Raw genomic sequence first — 22982 nt, 5'->3', positions numbered from 1 at the left:
AAAGAAGATCAAGAGTAGCATGCTCACAAAAATGGCTTTATGAGGTGTTATGATGAAGCATCCTATAAAATTTGGAAACATCTACAAACATGTGCCAATGAAGAACATGCTACAGAGTTGGAGAAAAAGCATGGAGATTGAGGATTTCTCTCATAATGTACAAATTCAAAGGATTTCATTTCCAGAAATCTAGAAAACAATAACTAATTACTAGAGCAATGCTGCAGGGAATATACAAAAACACAAAAAAGACATTTGGACATGAAGTGGAAATGATTTATTGTAAATGGGGTTAGTTTATTATTTAAAAAGTAATGTTTTGGCTATAATTTAATATAATACAATATAGCCAAAAGTTAGTTATTTATCTAGTTGGCTATTTCATCCTTTTGTGGCAAAAAGTTGCTATTTTGTCTTTTTGTGCCACTAGACATAAACTTTTGTCTTGTAGTGGGAGTAGTTAGGAGTGGTTAGAAAGTGGTTGAAATCATTTAATAAAAGTTTTTATAAATTCTAGAAGGTAAATCTGGGCCTTTGAATGGATTTAATCCTGGTCGTTGATCCAAAATGTAATATCTATAAAAGGAGGCTTTCTCTTTAGTTGTAGAGTTGGTAGTTTAGTAGCTTGCAAGTAGAATTAGAGTATAATAGGTTGTTGATAGAAATTGTTGTAACCAACATTTGAAGCAAATGAATAAAGCATTGAAGTGTGGTGTTTTACCAATTGTTTTCTCTTGTTTTTATTGCTCCTTTCATCAATAGTAGTTAAACTCATTGATTTTAATGGTGAAGTGCGAAGATATCTAATGGATTTTTGGTTCATGCCATTTGTATCGTGTTGATTGTAAGATAAAATGCATGGTTAGTCCGAACCTGATTATGCTCTTAGTTCAATTGTGAATATTTATTTGAGTTGCGTTGGTATTGGGTACTTGAATGCATGTTTATAGTCTATAAATCCTTTGATTTCCCTTGAATATTGCGCTATTTCTATATTGTTGTGAGTTGTCTCTAGTCAAACGAATCTATTTAAGGAAATTTTGTCTATTTACAACACCAACCATTACTGTCATTGTCCATAGGTTTAGTTTAGTCTCTCTAAACCTCGTCTTTTGACTTTTATTTTAATTAGTTTGAGAAGAAGAACAACACTCATATTTCCATATCATATGTTAAGTAGCTTGTCCAATGCATAAGTCCCTTTGTAATTATTAGGAAATCACATCACTCATTGAGTTATCCTAAGTACAATCAAGACCTGACATTTAAAACCTTGAGGTTCTCTCATTTGATCAATTCAGATAGGACATGAGATTTCCTTATTTAAGAGAGGATATGCTATACCTAGTATAATTTATTATGCATTATTAGGAAGTGCAAACTTCCTCATCAACATGTCCTCATGAACAATTGCTCTAATATCATCGTCATTTCCCTACTATTGCTATTCACCCTCTATCATTTAATAAGTAATCTAAGGATCCTCCAAACATTCTCTAGTATCATTATCATCTCCCCTATGGGGAGATAGAACGTGGAGGTCTCGCTACACATAAATTAGAAAATGATAATGTAAGATGTTGGGTTCACCAAAATGTAATGGTGAAAAATTAGGATTTCCACCATTAGATGTAAAAATCACTGATTTTAAACTCAGGGACCATTACATTAAAAGAGGGGAGAACCTAATAGATTTAGCCTCAAACAACCAAGGATAGAGCTAATAATTCTTGTAGACACCTAAAAATGTCTCATTAATCGCACACTAATTATTCATCTTATTAATTAAGTAATCCTTTAATTATTTAATTAATCTAGTTAATCTTAATTCTTCTAAATCACACCCTAATCATTATTCTTCACATTGTTAATTATCCAATTTCTATCTCTTCATAATTCATCATTTAATCTTTTCTTAAATATTCATTATTTAATTATTTGCAATTTGATTCCTTAAATAATCTTTATTTTAATGAATTCGATTCGTAGTGATTAAATAGTTTCATTTAAATTATTTAATTAATTGCTTCATTCTTCAAATCCCCATATTCGAATTTAAACTAATTTCATCTTTCCAAATTCACATTTCACCAAATTTCTATTTCATCACATTCCAAGTTAATGTGCATTTCAATTTCATCATTCAAAAATCAAAATCAAAATTTAAATAGAAATGAAATTGAATTTCAATTTAGAAGTCTTACAACACATGTTGAAAATCATGATTGGTTGATCAAATCTGTCAAATAATCAATTAACTCAGTTAACTCTCCAATCTCCACTTTTAACTCTCAATCACCATTTTCTAACAAGTCAATCAATTCAGTCTTCTCCCTAGTCAATTCAGCTAACAAGTCAATCTATCTAGTTATCACTCCAATCAATTGAGTTATCTCTCCAATCTATCCACTTAACATATCAATCAAAAGGAGTTAATAGATCAATCAAATTAGTTAAACTGTCAATCAACACTTGAGTTCCGTTTCTCACCCAATCTGTCCTAAAAATCTATAAAAGCAACACCAATTGTCCATTTTCATCAATCACAATATTTGAAAGTATTGTGTCTAATCTATGAAGGAATCCCAGTGCAATATCTGAGAGCCACCCACAACACAATATTGGAGAAGGACAATGGAAGACATGATGCAAAATAGGGAGTTTTTAATTGTTTAATTTGCATCTATTTCATTGATTTTTGTTTAGGATTTTCTTAATTAGTTAAGGAATTTGTGATTTTCCTTTTATCCTAATTAGCCTTGTTTTCCCTAATTATTTTAAGCATGAAAACAATGGTGAACCCGATGTGAAGAAACAACAACTAATATTTTTTGCGTGATTGTCTGTTATTTTTGCAGATTTTTACAGATTATGTATGAACAAACATGATTCATTGCACATTCGTATTGAAAGGAGATCACATTCATACACACAAAAGATCGCATTCGTATACACACAAAGCTGCAATCGTACATACATAAATTCACAATCATGTTGATCCTGCATCCCAATCGTCTGGACTCATCTTCTATTCATCCTATTTTGTCGCTCTTTGTCGCAATTTTTTTGTCGATCTAACCCACAATTAGTTTTCAAATTTGGAAATTGTTTTTTTAATATGCCGTTTGAAATGTACTAAATCTCATGGCAGGAAAGGTAAGATTTAAGATCTCAGGTGCAAGAAGGAAGGCAGAAAAAATAAGACAACAAAGAGCTTATCAGCGAATACGAAAAGGCAAAAAAGAGAATCCCAGATCTAGAAGAATAAATTGCTATGTCTACATACCATACCTAGGTGCATCATTATGTCTTGAGATACAACACAATGAACGGATACGAGCTTATGGTCAATTTAATTTTGCAATAACACATTGTTTTGTAGGTTTCTTTTATTTATTTAAATTCTGTTTATCAGTTCACATTAGTTTTGTTTGTGTGTTGCATTCATTATGATGTGTGTTTGCATTCACTATATCAAAAATTCACATTCGTTAAAGCAGAAATTTGCAATCATTGAGACATTTGTTCGGACATCACTCTGTATTCGTTGGATGAATTTGAAAACTTTCTGTTCTGTGTTTTCTTTCATATTTTTGGGTTTTTTGGTTTTACTAATGTTTTGCTTGCAGCCTGTGGCGACAGGAACAGGGAAGAGCCAATCAGTTGAAGAATTTCATAAAACTACTGACATGTGTGAATGCATGATTTGATAAGATTTAGCTCATATTTCATTTTGGTGCCTAAAAATGAACAATACAAATCACACCTATTGCTTTGAGGTTTAAAATGGACATGATTATGCATATTTCGCCTTTGGATTTTAGGTTTAAAATGGACTTGAGCTTATCTTATGAATAGTTTAGCGATCTCCATAGACTTATAATTCTATTATTTTCCATTGTATGACAGTGCAAAGTCTTATGACTAGGGCTTTGTATTGAGCTATATTATTGGTACAAGGGAAGCTAATTCTGAATGATTTTGGAATGGAGTCTCCTTGAGGAGTGATGAAGATAATTCCCGCTCCTGCTCCATGATTGATATATGACCCGTTAAAATAAAATTTATAACTTGTGGATGCTGAGAGTGAAAACACTAACTCATCAAGAAAGTCTACTACCAATGGATGGTTGTCTTGTATGGGTGCCTCTGCTAATTGATCTGCGATGATCTGACCTTTTATTGCTTTTCTGTCAACATACTCTATGTCAAATTCACTCAAGATCATGACCTACTTGGCCAATCTTCTGGTTAACGCTGCTCTGCTCAATAGGTACTTGAGAGGATCAAAATGTGAAATAAGATGGACCTTATGACTCAACATGTAGTGTCTAAGATTTTGGAATGCGACGATCACTGCTAAACATGCTCATTTTATAGGAGTAACCCATACCTGGAGAAATATAACATCACATCTGATAGATCTATATGTCAAATAGACAATACCATGCATCTGATAATACAACATGGCGAGAAGACAAGGACCCCACGCGAACACGTGTCTATGAACAATCATATCATGAATGAATTGACCCCATCCAATTGGAAACTCATGAGATATCCTGTCAGGGATAAGAAGACCCGCTACTATACTGCAGAGAACTATTGTCAGATCATCATAATCAAGATGATCCCATGCTATCTCATACCATCCAGTCATCTGTAAAACCTACTCAATGCACTTGAATAGATCACACAATCTTATGATACGTAATTTGTGGCCATATACTACTCTCACACCATGAATTAGAACGAGGTGATTGAGGCCTCACTGGTCGAAAAAATGGAACAAACATATCTTAGAATGCCACCGCTTGACCAAAGTAGTGATCATGGTCATGTTGGCTCTAACCTTAGGCCAATGTAAAACATGGTATAACCCAAGATGTCTAATCAATGCAACATCCTCCTGAAGTAACTGACCTCAAAGATCAAGACCATTAGGCCTTGTCTGTCTACAAATAAGAACATTGAGATTCTCCTGCAAACGAAAACGACAAAAACGTCAGATACCATAAGTCGCATGACAAAATCCAATTCATACATGTTAAAAAATTAATATTTACAATGAATGTAAATCATTTAGGATGAATGCAATGCAATAAACACTAATGCGATCCATTTAAAATGAATGCAACGCAATAAAGATGATTGCGCATCAATAAAGACATACAAATTTAACAATCAAATGCGCATCACTACAAAAATTTTGCAACATAAATTAATGCATGTGTAACACTTAGAACAAATGCACATCATTTAACACGAATGCGAGAAAACCGATATATGAATGCGCATCAGTTAAAATTTTTTGCTCTAGAAAAAAATTGAAAAATTAGACAAAAACAGGTAAAAATGGGCAAAATTTTCAAATACATACCATGCCTCCAGTGCCGGGCAGTCTCTGGTATTAATGCACTCGATCAGACATGTGTTGTCATGCTCTGTAATCTGCCATAGTGCTCAAAAGGACACAAGAAAGCTCAAAAATTGCACAGAACACAATGAACTCAAAAGAATGCAAATGAGAAAATGAAGGGGTAATTTTTTTTTATAGCCCAAAATTAGGGGTTTTCTCTCTCCGACTACCGTGGTCCCCCTGAAATTCAATGCACTTGTAGACAAGTCAAACGGACTTGAACTCACGTGAAATTGGAAACTATTACTCAACAGTAATGTATTGTTAAATTGGTCTCAATTCCATTATTTTTTCAACCGATTTTTCGAGGGGGCATCTTTACACCCTAAGCGTCACCGAGGCACATTGGGTAAGAAATTTTTCTCTTTCTTTGAAACAAAGTCATTCTGACATTGCATCAAAGAGGGGCAAATGTAGACACCTAAAAATGTCTCATTAATCACACACTAATTATTCATTTTATTAATTAAGTAATTATTTAATTATTTAATTAATCTAATTAATCTTAATTCTTCTAAATCACACCCTAATCATTATTCTTCACATTGTTAATTATCCAATTTCCATCTCTTCATAATTCACCATTTAATCCTTTCTTAAATATTAATTAAATATAAATTATTTAATTAATTACGATTTGATTCCTTAATTAAATAATCTTTATTATTTAATTAATTCCTTTTCTAATGATTAAATAATTTCATTCTTTAAATCCCCAAATTCAAAGTTCAACTAATTTCATCTTTCTAGATTCACATTTCACCAAATTTCAATTTCATCACATTCCAAGTTAATGTGCATTTCAATTTCATCATTTAGAAATCAAAATTCAAATTTAAATAGAAATGAAATTGAATTTCAATTCAGAAGTCCTACAACACCTATTGAAAATCATGACTGATTGATCAAATCAGTTAACTAACCAGTCAACTCAGTTAACTCTCCAATCTCCACTTTTAACTCTTAATCACCTTTTTCTAACAAGTCAATCGAATTAGTCTTCTCCCTAGTCAATTCCGTTAACAAGTCAATCTATCTAGTTATCACTCCAATCAATTGAGTTATCTCTCCAATCTATCCACTTAATGGATCAATCAAAAGGAGTTAACAGATCAATCAAATTAGTTTAGCTGTCAATCAACACTTGAGTTCCATTTCTCACCTAATCTATCCCAAATATCTATAAAAGCAACACCGATTGTCCATTTTCATCAATCACGATCTATGAAATTATTGTGTCTAATCTATGCAGGAATCCCAGTGCAATATCTTAGAGGCACTCAAAACACAATATTGGAGAAGGACAATGGAAGACATGATGCAAAATAAGGGAGTTTTTAGTTGTTTAATTTGCATCTATTTCATTGATTTATGTTTAAGATTTTCTTAATTAGTTAAGGAATTCATGATTTTCCTTTTATCCTAATTAGCTTTGATTTCCCTAATGATTTTAAGCATGAAAACAATTCTTATTAGATTCACCTTGGGGGTGGTTGTCCTCTTTTAAGTTGAATTGTGACAATGTTGAAATTAAGGTAAATGTGCTAGAATTGAAGTGAAAACACATGAACAGTGAGTTATAGTTGTCAGATCAAGCCACGAACTTGGATCTGAGTATTGTAAGAGTGTTCGGATATGTTCCCAGAAGGAGCTCTTGAAATGTCAGGACTAGAATGCCCGTCACTTTGGTCCTCCATACTTTTTGCCGTCCAAAGGGGAACTTGTTTGTCTCTGTAAATAAAGCCAATTCTGAAGATCATAGCTCCATACCTATTCTTGTGCTCCATACCTATTCTTGTGCACACTAGAGAAGGGAAATAGGTTGGGAATAGGGGTTTTCCTTAGGTCAAACCCCAATTTTGAAATTAACCATGAAATAGAAATGAAATGTAATTGATATGTAGTGATGTAAATGATCTCCTTTTGAGGGAAATGTGAAATAATGTATGAAACATTAATGATATACCTATTAATGGAGTTTTGTTTATCTCCATAAGGAATTAGGGTTTCATGAAATCTTCATAAACATAGAACATGAATGTCAACTCCAATGCTTGAATCTTGACCTTACTTTTGCTCCAATGCTTGAAAGAAGATTGATTTCTTGCTCACTTGAATGTAAATTTCAATTTTTCTCTCTTGAGTAGATATAAATTTGAATTAATCTCAAAATGAGAGGGGTAGATCTCCTTTTATACATGCTTGTTGAAAAACAACTTAATTTTCCAACATGAGCCAACATGGGATCAGGGTTCCCGCTCAAATGATGTTATCGTTGAGGGGTCCTAAAATGGGCCCTTATTGGGAGGATTAGGGCTCTAACTCTCTAGTCCTGACCAATTAGGGACCAAGAAAAGAGGGGCAAAAAGTGTGCATTTCAGAAAAAATGAATTATTTGCATGGTGTGAGCATAATCAAGGCTTCAATCAGGCCTCAAGACATAAACATCAAGGCAAGGGCCCAAATGAGGACAAAATTGCAAGGGAGAACAATTTAGGACACTACATTTAGCCCCACTTTAGCGGGAGTATGAGACTAAGGATACTCTCGATAAAGTGCAAAGGTTCGCAATGGAAAATTTCATCAAGTCATCAAAGAGGCAGGGTACACCAAGCCCCCTAAAGGACTTTACGATCTTACTACTTAAATATCAAGATAAAAGGGACATCATAAGAAAGAGAGAGAATCATGATTACTAGCCTAGTAGGGCTTGCTTACCATGAGTCATGAAAATGGATAACAATAATAACAAAATTGAAAGGCTAAATGAATTCAACCACGAAACCCTAGCCTAACAACAACAAAGATCCACCATAACATATGAAGATTACCTAAGACAATGCAAATCAAATGAAATCACAAAGATTATACCATCACATGTCCAATAGGGTTTTGATCTCCATTCTTCCTATCTCCATTGATCTTGCTTGATATATTTGCTCTCAGATTTTATGTGCACAAGAGCTCAACAAAGAACCGAATGTGGTTGCAAGTAGGATCATAGTGTAGCCAAGTCCTTAAGATCGTCGATTAGCTAGGTTGATTAGGGTTTGATAATGAAGGAAGCATCTCCTTAAATAGAAGACACTATATGAAATGGAGGGATAAGATTGAGAGGTGTAAAAAGGAGGTCGGCTATGATTAGAGGATAGGTAAAGGAAATAATAAAATAATGAAATGGGTAGGTAGTGTAGGAATTAAGAGATGAATGACATGTGTCATGGGTAGAAAAGGTTAATGAATTAATTAAATAAATAAAGATTTATTTAATTAATAGAAGAAATGAGATCAATTAAATAAATAAGTATTTATTTAATTTAGGAAAAGGATAATTTAAATAAATAAATGTATTTATTTAAATGAGAAATAAGGCTATAAGAGGATAAATGAATTAATTAAATAAATAAAGATTTATTTAATTAATAGAAGAATTAGGCTTAGATAATTAAATAAATAAAATATTTATTTAATTAGTCATGACAATTTTGGGTGTCTACATTTTGCCCCTCTTTGAGACAATGTGGCTTGTCGTGTTGTTTCAAAGAAGATAATATGAACTGATACAGAGTTGCCCCAGGATGGGAATGATATGCCCCCTCGAGAGATTGGATGAAAATGTCTGAAAAGATCGCAGACAATCTCTCGATAAGAAAGACGGGATAGAATGGACTGATCAGATAAAGTGACAAAGTCACGGGATAAAGAAGACTGACTCGAGAAATGAGGGCGAGGGCTAGGCTAGGCTATAAGATAGACCACGAGAAAAAGACATCCTCATTGTCATCCACACATCCACGAGAGCAGAGTGCAGAGTGAGAAAAGAGTAGCAGCAGCCAGCAACGATGGCTTTCGTTCACAGATTCGACCACATTCGCCGATTCCAGAGGCCAGCAGAGGCAGGAGAGTCGGTAAGTACCACAAAACCTCCTTGTACTTCGATGCATTTATTTTTGTCATTAATGTATGGTAGATAGAGTAATAAATGCGCATTAGGTGGGGTCAAAAATGTCAAAAATCATTTAGGCGTGTTTGCGTAGGTGCCAGGCGCGTCTGTGTCCGCCAGGCATGTCTGTGTAGGTGCCAGGCGCATTTGCGTTTTGAACCGCGTCTGCGTTGAATGCGGCCGCGTCTGCGTCGTGTAGGGGCGTCTGTGTCGCCCAGGCGCGTCTGTGCAGAGCATAGGCACGTCTATGTATGTCAGGCGTGTCTGTGCAGTCTTTAAGCGTGTTTGTGTCAGAAAAGCGCGTTTATGTCTGAAAAATACAAATTTGTGTCTTCTAAGTCAAATCGGCAGTTCTATGATGAACATACGCTGTCGATTGGATAAGCTGCTGAGAGGATACACTCAAGCAGGTCCTCTAGGGAAGACTAAGATAGATCAAGGCACTTTGTGATGAACAGTGAGTACCAAGATAGAGTACTTTGTGATGAACAGGGAGTACTAAAATGTGAGCAACACTTTGTGATGAACAGGGAGTGCAAATGTGAGTAACACTGTGTGATGAACAGTGAGTGTGACACACGTAGTACTTTGTGATGAATAGGGAGTACCACTAGGATAGAAGCAACACTTTGTGATGAACAGTGAGTGTCACTAGGATAGATAGCCATATGCATTTAAATAAAAAAGTAGCATTTTGTGATAAATAGTGAATGCCACGATGGCTAACATGATTGATTTGCTTGACTGCAGGAGTATTTGCCGATGCTGGAGTCACGGGAGAGATTCCCGTCAACTCAGAGATTGCGACCTGAGCTGACAGTCGAGGAGTGAGCTACTATTGAGGAGATGGGATTGAGACATGTGCTATATGTGCCTGAGTTTCGGGCGAACATGGGACTGTTGACTGCACTGGCTGAGAAATGGTACTCAGAGACTTGTACATTTCATTTGTCGATGGGGGAGATGACCGTCACCCTTGAGGATGTCTATAGGATATTGAGGATACCAATTGATGAGGATCTGATCCCATACGATCAAGATGGAGATAGGGAGGCCCTGAGACGAGTATTCCAGGACCCAGGACTGGAGATGAGGGCAGGACACGTGGCGTGGGACACTATGACAGCCACAGGGCTAGCGGTACCGGCAGTGGTAGGAGGAGCGATCAGTGGGTTCTTGTGTCTAGATAGGGCGACACGGGGGTTGGTTGTAGGCTGGGGAGGTGCATTGGAGACACTGGTGACACAACACACCAGATATGCTTGGGGACCATGTGTGCTGGCACGCCTGTACTATGAGCTGCATCAGTTCGTATACCACGGATCAGTGGGATTGGGCTGCGGGGTGACACTGCTGCAGGTATGGGCTTATGAGCATCTGCCAGTGACGAGGCCGATACACTTCAGAGGTAGGGGACATGGACGTAGTTTTGTGCACCTTTATGATATGATCACGTCGCAGCCACGGATTGGCAGGTTGGAGCACTGGTGACGAGTGATAGATGACATTGACATGGTGATATGGAGGCCATACCTGGGATGTGAGCAGTGGGAGGATGATGTGGTAGAGCTACCCTACACCTTCCGGAGCAGGTATTGGATTGGGCGGATGCCCTATGTGCTGGAGAGGTAGCTAGTGGACAGGGTTTGCAGGTAGTATGGCAGGATCCAGAGGATGCCACGGGGTTCAGGCATGTATGCACGGACTGTCAGGGATCAGGCACAATTTGGGCCCTTGTTGTCATATGATCAGGGAGTTACACAGCTGGCAGAGATGGCACCCCTACCCTGGGATATGTGGCCAAAGGTTGAGGATGCCGGCATGGATGCCGAGTATACAGCTTATTGGGCGGAGCACCCATTCCCACGTTTGACAGATCCAGGAGAGTTATTGGATGGAGATGGGGGTGGGGATGATGATGATGATGGTGGAGGTGAGGGGGGCAGAGGCTGACGGAGGAGGAGGGGAGCAGTTGGAGAGAGGAGGGTTGCACCTCGGAGGGAGGGTGGAGAGGAGAGACAGGCTCGGGTGGTGAGAGGTCGCGGTGGATTGCCAGTACAGGTGCCAACAGCACAGGGTCCCAGACAGGTACAGAGACAGGTACAGGGACAGGGACAGGTACAGGGACAGGTGCCAATACAAGCACCAGTACAGGTACAGGCACAGGGGGAGCCACAGGTAGAGGCCAAGGGGCTGACGCATAGGAGGATGATCTGATTGAGCTCAGGGAGATCTGCCAGGTTCAAGCAGATGAGATCCAGGAGTTGGAGAGGGAGAGGGATCAACTCAGGAGGAGGCTCCGAGATACTGAGCGGGAGTGGGATTAGGCTATTCAGCATTATACAGAGGCTGAGACAGCACTGAGGGCAGGGAGATAGGCAGCGGAGGACACAGGGGCCAAATACACCTATGTTCTACAGGTAGGAGAGGAGATTGCCTATTGGCGGGACCTCTATTATGGTGCAGTGCCAGCAGATCAGCGGGCGAGGAGCTTCCATAGACCATCGCGGATAGCGACAGCTACGGGAGGGAGCCGGAGGAGACAGGCATCTAGTGGTGGGGTTATGGGTCCTCCACCACCACCAGATAGAGGGGACAGGAGGGATGATCCTGGGGCGGGTCCTTCAGGGGCTCAGATTCCATCGAGGCCAGGCAGCTCCGAGGGAGGGAGTTCATCATAGCCTTAGAGGGCTCCCTATGTATAAGTATTGTATCATTTTGTATGATGATGTAGACACCTGCGGGTGATTGTAGCCATATGATTTTGACATCATTGTATCATGACACTTTAATATATATATATATATATATATATATATAGATATATATATATATATATATATAGATATATATATATATATATATATATATATGAGATGATTCATCTTTGCGGAAGCTATATGCATGCATACCTATGTGATGAGACGTTTCATGATGTATGTTTCTATGTGATGCTTATGATATGGATGCAAATATGTACATGATGCAATGCAATATTTTTTTTGTTCTTTTATGTTTTATGTGTATGCATGATGCAATTGTGAATGTATGTAATGCAGATGAATATGATAATGCAAATGTAAATTGTGCTAATAGGTGTTGTGTGCAGGATGTGATGCAATTGTGATATCTATATGTATGAATGAAATGCTTATATGTGGTAATGCAGGTGAAACTACATGAAATGCAAATATTTTTGGTGTGTCATTATACTCAGTCATGTGATAGCAGGCTACGCGGACTCAAGAAGGACGATGGAAGTCAATCAAGAAAGGGGGATGAAAGATAGAAGATATGAACGTGAAAGAGCTTCTTGTGCGTTATCATCATTAAGCTTTATTATGGCAATTAGGTTATGACAATCGAGGCATATGTTCGACCCAGAAAGTCATTGTACCTATTTGCATGGAGATAAGACAGTCACAAACAAGGAATGCACCAGTTCATACTAGACTCTCAATGTCCTCATATCCTTGGACAAGTCATAGCATTACTAAAAGACAATCCACAGACAACAAAGAAAAATAGGCGACGATACCCCATCCTCGCCTTTGTAGTCAAAGACATCCTGGAGATAGAATCTCTAGTCAGAGACATCCTGGAAAAGCTAAAAGACATGTCACCAAAAGATAAAATCAAAAGAAAACCAAGACTCGACACCAACATCCACTGTAGTCCTCAAGTTTTTAGTGTCTCTTGTCACTTGTATAAGTCTGATTTGATTGTGGTCACAATGTTTACTTTCACAAAAAGGATAGATAGCACTGAACTATATGTTGTCTGAGTCTGCTGAAAGATTTGATTTGTTGAAGCCCATTGTTGCTGCTGTGTCTCATTTGAAACTGACTGATTCCATGAAACTGATACTTTATTGCGGAGAAGATGAAACTTTATTGCGGACTAGTGATGCAAATGTTGCTTTATTGCGGATTGTGCGCGAATAGACTGAAGGAAGCTGGAAGAAACTGTACTCCTCGACACATGTGATGTTCTCAGTTCCGCACCCATCACTAGACGTAGGATTTGCCGTAGCCACAGATAGGATCTGATTTATTATGGATGGAAAGGGAGGTTTATTATGAATGGCTAACCAATCTTGGGTAGATCAATAACAAGCCATGATGGGAATGGGTAAGTTTATTATGGATGAATTGGTCGTGAGTGTGTGCAAAGTGAAAGGATGAAAGTGAATCCTGAATGAGGGACGAGCAATGTCTCTAGGCATGGCACTGGTGACCCAGTTTTCACCATGGTACTTGCCCAGGGCGCCACCGAAGTGGTTTTCACCGTTGGACGAAATTATTTCTCTTTACTTTTTTCAATTTTTTCAATTTTTTTGTGTCACAAGGTGCCTGTTTGCCAGGTTTTCACCAAGTAACGATTTTTTTGTTTTGTAATTTTTTTGTATTTTTGAATTAGGATATTCCAAAGAGCTATGTGTAGAACCTGCGAAGGTGCATGCTATTGATAGGATCCTCCAAAGGTTCACCTTCTGTAGTTGAGAGCTGATGTGCCCCAGATCCATATACTGCTGTGATGATGTAAGGACCAAGCCAATTTGGTTCGAACTTGCCCTTCTTGTCTCTGTCTTGCTGATTTTTGGGGTTTTCTCTGAGAACCAAGTCACCTACCTCAAATATGTGAGGCTTGACTTTGTGATTGTAGTTGCGACTCATTCGTTGTTGGTAAGCCTTGAGATGATTAAAAGCAGTTTGTCTCCGTTCATCCAGCAGTTCAAGTTCTTGTAAGCGAGAGACCCTATAGTCTTCATCGTTGATGATGTTTTGCAAAGAGACCCGTAAAGAAGGTAACTCGACCTCAATAGGAAAGATGGCTTCAGTGCCGTAGACAAGTGAATAGGGTGTAGCTCCTGTAGGTGTGCGAACACTTGTGCGATAGGCCCAAAGTGCGGGATTAAGTTGGATATGCCAATTACGGCCAGCGTCGTCGACTGTCTTCTTGAGGATTTTAAGGATTGTTTTATTAGACGCCTCAGCTTGGCCATTACCTTGGGGGTAATATGGTGTGGAGAAACAATGGGAAATATGGAAGCGGTCACAGAGTTCACGAACATCCTAATTTTTGAAGGGCCGCCCGTTATCAGTGATAATGGAAACAGGAATACCGTATCAGCAAATGATATAGTTAAGGATAAATGTAGCAATCTGTTTTCCAGTAACTTGTGTGAGAGGCACGACTTCAATCCATTTTTTGAAATACTCTGTGGCAGTAATAATGAATTTATGACCATTAGAAGAAGGAGGGTGAATCTTGCCTATGAGATCGAGTCCCCACTGACAAAAGGGCCAAGGAGATGCAAGTGGTTGTAGTTCTTGTGCCGGTGCATGTATGAGGTCTCCATGAATTTGACATTGCTTACATTTCTTGACAAACTGATATGAGTCTTTTTCCATATTGGGCCAGTAATATCCAGTCCTAATGAGTTTCTTGGCTAAGGTAGGACCACTAGTATGTGGACCACATATCCCTTCATGTACTTCACGTAACGCAATCTGAGCTTCGTCGCTTTCTAAACATCTAAGAAGAGTGCCATATAGACCTTGCCGGTATAGGATATCAGCTAAAATGACATATCGAGAGGATTTGCGAATGAAGGTGCGACGTTGGTTATTTGATAGATCAGGAGGTAGGGTATTGTCACGAAGGTATGTGAAGATGGAACCGTATAACTGAGACTCGGGACCGACAACACATATCATCTCAGTAGGAGTGATCTCATATGAAGGAACCAAAAGGTTATCCACCAAGAACTCATAGCAGGTCTCATTTGGAGGTAGATCGATCAGTGAAGTAGTTGTAGCCATGGCATCTGCGGCGTGATTCTGCTCTCTTGGTATTTGCTCAAAATCTATTTTTGTGAAGTGTTGTTTCAGTTCATCCACCATTTGTTTGTAAGGCATTAATTTTTCATCTTTTGTTTGATAATCATCAGTTGCTTGACGGATGACCAGTTGAGAATCCCCAAAAACACGAAGTTCCTGGATCTTCCACTGAACTGCAATCCGTAATCCAGTTGTTAATGCCTCATATTCCGCTATATTGTTAGTGCAAGGAAATGATAAGCGGTATGATTTTGGTATAGAGTCTCCTTGAGGAGTTATAAAGAGGATGCCAGCTCCTGCCCCATGCTGTGTGTATGAGCCGTCAAAGTATAGTTGCCATGGTTTTGCATGTGATATTGCTAAAATGGATTCATCTGGAAATTCTGAACTTAGAGGAACATCATCAATCATGGGAGCATCTGCTAATTGATCTGCGATGGCTTGTCCTTTTATTGCTTTCCTGTCCACATACTCGATGTCGAATTCACTCAAGATCATTACCCATTTGGCTAGTCGCCCAGTAAGTGTTGCTTTATTGAGAAGGTATTTCAACGGATCGATTCTTGCAATCAACTTAGTCTTATGAGTGAGCATGTAATGTCGTAGTTTCTGTGAAGCAAAGACCACGACGAGACATGCACGCTCAATTGGTGTGTAGTTTAGCTCATATCCCACCAATGTGTGATTGATATAGTATACTGCGTTTTCCTTGCCCTCAAGAATTTGCTGTGCTAAGAGTGCCCCCAGTGCTGTTGGAGTAGCTGATATGTATAGTAACAGAGGCTGATCTGGAACTGGTGGCATCAAAACTGGTGGATTCAACAGATAATCTTTGAGCGTCTGGAAAGCCTGTTGACAGTTATCATCCCATTTGAATTTGATGTTTTTATGTAGCAAGTGCTGAAAAGGATTACACTTATCTGCAAGTTGTGCTATGAATCTCCGTATGGACTGGAGTCTCCCTTGTAAGGATCGAAGTTGACTGATATTTCTAGGTGGTTGCATCTCCAAGATGGCCTTGACCTTTGCTGGATCGGCTTCGATTCCTTTTTTGGACACAATGAATCCTAGGAGCTTCCCGGAGGTTACTCCAAAGACACATTTCTTAGGGTTTAATCTTACTTTGTACTTTTCCAACCGATCAAAGATGACTGAAAGTATGTCCAAATGTGTATCTCTGTCTATTGATTTTCCCAAGAGATCGTCAACATAATCTTCCACGGTTACGTGCATGAGATCATGGAAGATAGTAGTCATTGCTCTTTGATATGTAGCACCTGCATTTTTTAGCCCAAAGGGCATGACATTCCAGCAGAAAGTTCCCCAAGGGCAAGTGAATGATGTTTTGTGTTGATCCTCAGGTGCAATCCTTATTTGATTATAACCAGAAAATCCATCCATCAAGGATAACATTTCATGACCTGCTGTGAGATCAACAATCAAGTCAATATTTGGTAATGGAAAGTCATCCTTGGGACAAGCTTTGTTGATGTCTCAGAAATTTGTACATATTCTGATGCTGCGATCCGGTTTACTGACATGCACTAGATTGGAGATCCATTCAGGGTAATCAATTGGGTGTATGAATCCGACATCCAATAATTTCTTAAGTTCTTCTTTGACTAGTAATGCCACTTGTGGATGCATTTTTCTTAATTTCTGTTTCACTGGCTTTGCCCCCGGTTTGACTGTCAAATGATGCATTACCAAATCCGGATTTAGTCTAGGCATATCAATGTATGACCATGCAAAGTTGATTTGTCATTCTTTGAAGAAACTTATGAATTTTGACCTTTCGGACTCTGTCAATGATTGAGCCAGGAATATGTTGTGTGGAACCTCTTCTGTACCAATGTTTGTTTTGATAGTCTCCTCTACCAACATAGATGACCTTTCCTCATATGATTCTGGGAGAATGTCGAGCCTTCCATCTTCGGGTGCCTCAGAGAGGTTTTTGCCCTCAGATACGTCCTTTCTTTTTACTTTTTTGGGGTCAGACAGTGCCACAGTGTGGTTTTCGCTATAAGACCCTTGGTTTGTTCTTATTTTCACATTTTTGCGACTGGAAGGTCCGACACCCTCACCAAAATATGCCATGTTGTTGAGTTCTATAGTGTATCCTGCTTTATGGTCCCCAGGGGGAAGATCGTCTCATATGCCAAGATAGTCAATAATAGCTTCATCATTTTGGAATGTGTCAAATTGTGCTAGTCCTTCACGATCCCAGTCAATGAGTTGATGGTGAAGAAGGGGAAGGCCTTTAATGTCTTCGAAGTTAGCGGGGCTAAGAGTGAAAATACAGTTATACTCGGGTATGTCCAGGTAATTATCAAGGTCATTGATGGCACTCTCCTCATCAATTTCGATCGCGAGCGAATCCAAATTGTCATCACTAGTAGCGCATTCTGGGACAGGTGTTCTCATCCTGTGTGATTTCAACCTAGAACCTTGAGACAAGGACTGTGTGGAATCCTCATGGGTTGTTCCTTGACCAACTCTGAACTTTTTATAAAATTCCTCTTCTTCTGTGGGTTCATCTGGCTCTCTGAATGTCTCGGTGAGCTCGTAGTCACTAGAGGATTTGTCTGAACCCCATTCCCATTTGTTGGAGTTTGTGGAATAGCGATCCTCTTGTTGGATTTTGGCAGCTTTGATTTGTAATGCTTCTTCTATGCTTTTAGTGTGGACCTTGGAAGTCAGAAAACCAAGTCCCTTCGAGCGTTCCTTTTTGAAAGTCAATTCAGGTTGTAAAGGTTCAATGATACCTTCCTTTCGTAACCCAAGAGGGCTTTTTCCATCATACCCAAATTTTTGGAGAATCTTGAAGCCTTTGCCATATTTCTCACAAGGTATATTGATGTGATCTTGTGTGTCATCTTCAATGTCTTTATAGAGCATTTTGTATAAGTCTTCCTCTTCCAGTTCACCCCATCTTTGAAAGGTAGTAGGGTCCCATTTGAGTACCACAATGGATGCTTGCTTGTTAGGATGTGGTCTTCCATATTCTTTTGGGGAACTCATGACTTGTCGTAAGTACATGGTCTGATTCAAAGTGTATTCTCCCATGCCTTTGTCTTGAAATTTGTCTTTAAGCTCGCCTTTCTTTGATGTCGAAGGTTTCAATGATTCAGGATCAATGTATGCCGAAGAAGGAACAGCTTCACAGTTACTGGGAATGATGGTCTCAGTTTGTGATCTCAGGTTATTGCAATATATGAACGGATTAGGATCACCGTTAACCGTTACTTTGACTCCATTGTGAGGAAACTTAATGCATTGGTGATATGTCTATGGGACTGCCCTCATTTCATGAATCCAAGGACATCCTAGCAATATATTATAAGTGAGATCTAGATCCAAGACTTGACAAACCACATCCTTTGTGACTGGCCCAACTCTGAGAGGTAAGGTGACTGTGCCCTTGGATGAGCGCTCTTCATCATCATATGCCTTGATGGTGATTTGATTTGTTGAATTCATAGCCTTGTTGGAATATCCCAATTGTTTAATTGTGCTCAATGTACAAATGTTTAGACTTGCTCTTCCATCTATCAGGACTCGCTTTATTCTATGTTTGTGTATGAAGGCTTCAACATGTAGTGGTGCATTATGTGGCTGACTTACGGAGGCGTCATCGGCTTCTGTGAACGTAAGGGAATGTGGAATGGAAAGGTATCCCACCATGGCTTGAAATTGGTCCACGTTCAGATCAGTAGGAACGATAGTGTCTCTCAAGATTTTGTCAAGAATAGCTTTATGAGCGGGGGATATGCGTAAGATCTCAAGGATGGAGATGAGTGTGGGTGTCTTCCCTAACTGTTCTACAAGGTCATACTCAGGTTTGGTTGATGAGGAAGTGGTGTTTTTGGCTGGAGCACCTTGCAAAGTGATTTTACCTTGACGGGTTGTAACATGACATTCAGAAGTAGGTTCGGAAGAAGATCCAACACCTTTTAGGACAATCTTGGGTCTTTGAGTAGGATTCTCAGGGTTTTTGTCCTTGATGATAATAGTAGAGACATAATTGTCCATCGAGATGTGATTGATAGTTGAATCATAGTTGTAAGGTTCTCTAGTATAGTTGGTTTGATCATCTGTGACTTTAGCTTTTCCCTTGTCATGCTTTGGGAACGACTCCTTAAACATCTCATGTTCTTGATTGGATGAGTGTCCCTCAATCTCAATGTCACCTCTATTAATGAGATCTTGTACGATGTTCTTCAGTCAATGACAATTTCCTGTCTTATGACCCTTGCTCTTATGAAATTCACAATACTCATCATCATTCCACCAATTTGGTTTAACCTTTGGTTCATATGGAGGAAAATCTGGAACTATGATTACCTTGTTTGCCACTAACTTTTTGAAGACTGACTCAAGTGGTTCTCCCAATGGAGTGTACTTCCTTCGTGATCGAGAAGTTGTTTGAGTATTCACTTGATTGTTTGTAGAACTTGATCCCGAAAAGATGAATTTGGCTCGCACTGTGTTGGCATCAACAACACCATCATTGACTGTGTTCTTGTTTTTATTCCAAAATCTTGGCTTGTCTTTTCCTTTAAAGTCATCTTTGTTTTCCTTGAATATCTTAATGACTCCTTGTTCAATTAGGACCTTCTCTGTTACTAAGCCTTTTTCAATGACATCCTTGAAGGTGGACAAAGAAGCTTTTCTTAGATCATAACCAATCTCTTTGTTAACATTTTGTGTGAACAACTCTACCATTTGTTTTTGTGGAATTTCACAAGAGCATCTGCTGGCTAGATTTCTCCATCTTTGTAAAAATGATGCAAAAGACTCTCCCTCTTTTTGCTTGGTGCTGCATAAAGTAGTGACTGATATGTTTGTCTCTATATTGTAGGAGAAATGTTGAATAAATGCCTCTGCTAAGTCACCCCATGACTTAATACCAGGTGGGAGTTGGGAGAACCATTCCATAGCTTGATCACCTAGGCTTTGTGGGAATAATCTCATCAAATATGTCTCTTCTGAAGCTACTTCAATGCAAGCTGTGAAAAACTATCTTATGTGTGCCTTAGGATCCCCTTTTCCTCTATACTTATCAAATTTAGGCGTCACAAAGTGTGTAGGAAATGGAGGCATTGGAATGCTCTTGTCGAATGGATAAGGACATATGTCTCTCATTGTGTATGTTGGCTTCGGTGTATTTATGTCCTTGATTTTCTTTTGTAAGTCCCTGATTTGTTGCTCCAAATTGCTCTTAGGTGGAGATCGACTTCTTGAAGCATACCCCATGTTTGAGGCACCAATTTGAGGAGCAGCTTGTTGCATATATGGATGATATTGATCATACACATGTTCATATGGAGGAGGTCTATAATGATGCTGCGTATATGGACCACTTGGTATAGATTCATGTTGAGGAACACCATATCTATTTTGTCCATGTATACCATATTCTACAGGCATGTCATGTTCTATTGTGTTGCCCCCAAATTTGACACGGGGTTTCCTTGTGTCCAAATTTTGAGCATGCCTTTGAATATCCAATTGCTTTGGTTGATCCGTAGCTTGAGTATGTGATCGAGCATATCTATCTGCATAAGACTTCCATAATGGTCGGTGAAGGTGAGTATCATATGCTTGACCATGTGTGTGTGGGACCTCTGGTTTTTGAAGCAAAGACGATGGTGATTTAGGTACCATATATGGTCTTCTATTTCCTCCACTATTAGGCCTCCTTTGATCCATGTTGGAGTCAGTTTGTTGCAAAGGTCTATTTTCCATTATTTGAGACATGTCAAAATCATGAGGTATCTTGGCTCCACTTTGTGCCATCATTTGTAAGAAGTATTGTCTATCTCTCCTCATTATTTCCTCAACTAATCTATTGAAATGGGGATTCATAATGGATTCTTCCACATCTGCTGAATGTATTGAAAAGTTGTCCATATTGTCATTGTGTGTATCATTGTTGTTTGTAGTGCCCATGTTCTCAACATTTGGAATGTTTCTATAGACATCCATGTCAGGTAATGTAGTGTGATCAGGATTGAAAAAGATATCATTGTCATACTCATAAGAGCTCATATTTACGGAATCTTGAGCCTCTTTGGTTTCTCTCCTAGATTTTTGAAGACGGGTTTCAACCATGAACTAGGTATTGACCAAGATGTGTGAGACTAGATGAAAATGGAAAAAGTATGGAAGACCAAGAGTTGAATGGAGTGTAAATGAATCTGAGGTGTACTTGCAATGTCCAAAGTGTAAGACCAAGTATGTATGTAGTAGAGTAGGTGTGACTTCCAAAGAGAGGATAGTTTCTCTTGATGAGGTAAGTTGACTTTGACTCTAAGTAGGATCAAATGAGACCCAAAGGTAAGAAACCTTGATGAGGGACCACTTAGCAAAGTAATGTTGTATGTAGTGTGTTGACAAAGTATGATGAGGACAAGCAAGTGACCTTTTGACTCAAGTTTAGACAAGTGTGAATGTAAAGAAAGATGTAAACCAATGATGGACTTTGTGAGACCCAAAGACAGGTTGAATGCTAAATGAAACCCTGGAGAAGTGACCTAGGAAGCTCAAGAATTCCGAAACTAATTATGTTTGTTTGCCGGATTGTAAATTTTTTTGCAATTCTGAACACAGACGTGCCTATTTACTGCACAGACGCGGTTCCCCGACATAGACGCGATTCCTCGACACAGACGCGCTTCAAAGTTTTTTTGCCAAATGCAATGTTGATTCCGATAACACAAACGCGTTTCTGCCCTTCACAGACGCGCTTAGACAACACAGACGCGATTATGACAGACACAGACGCGGTTCTGTAAAATTTGTGCAATTTTTTCCAATCTATGAAGTCATTTTGTTGTGACCAAATTTGACTGTTTGATTGTTTTTTGTGACAAGAGGACACAATGTTGATGAGGACTCAATGTTTGCAAGTGTTTAGACTGACAATGACTCCAAGAAAAGTGTGTTGTTTGATGTAAAATTGTTTTGCATACACTTGAAGACACAAAAGACACAATGTTTTGTTTGTTTGGTCTTGGTGTTTGAATGTTTAGAATAAGTCAAGCACAATTCTTATGGCTGGCCAAGACAATAGTTGTTGATCCCACATGGGGTTTTACCCCCGAGGCTACGCTATTCAGAGCGGATACTTAGATGCTTGACCTCACTGGCTCCACCCTCGACACTCACTTCTCGGGTTAGCCAAGCATCAGTCCCCACGAAAACTCCCCGTGGAGAACTTTGTATCTCTACTAAGAACCGTATGTGTGTGGGCCGCTACCAGAGGTCTGACCTCTTGGCCCAACAACTAGAAGGATTTGGGCTTCTAAAACAAAAAGGTGCTAGTAAGAGCATCCGCTTGTGTGGCTATACATGCGGCACTTTTAGCTCTATAAATACAGAAGGCTCCCAGCCGATAGGGGTTACGCCCTACAAATGATCAAATAAATTTGATCAAACGGGTTTATGGGGAGACATAGTGTCGGTATGAACTAATCAGCACACGTTATTCATAGTTTTCACCATGAATACATTTTTTTATAGTGGTTCGGAAGAGGTGGGTTGTCCTCGCTACCACTTGGGTCGTTCTCTTCTCACTAGTAGTCCTAATGACCACATGGGAAGACAGGCCCTCTAAAGATTAAACAAAAAGAGCCTATTGCTCAAGACACAAAAGACAATGATTCAATTTTAGTGCACCAATTGAAGTGTTTGCTAGTCTATGAAAACAAGGCACACAATAAAAATCCAAAAAACCCTTGCCAAGGACCTACAACAAAGAGTTGTTAGTAGTTTG

Source organism: Cryptomeria japonica, chromosome 3, assembly GCF_030272615.1.
Source record: "Cryptomeria japonica chromosome 3, Sugi_1.0, whole genome shotgun sequence".
Taxonomy (NCBI): domain Eukaryota; kingdom Viridiplantae; phylum Streptophyta; class Pinopsida; order Cupressales; family Cupressaceae; genus Cryptomeria; species Cryptomeria japonica.
Note: the sequence above shows the minus strand (reverse complement) of the source record.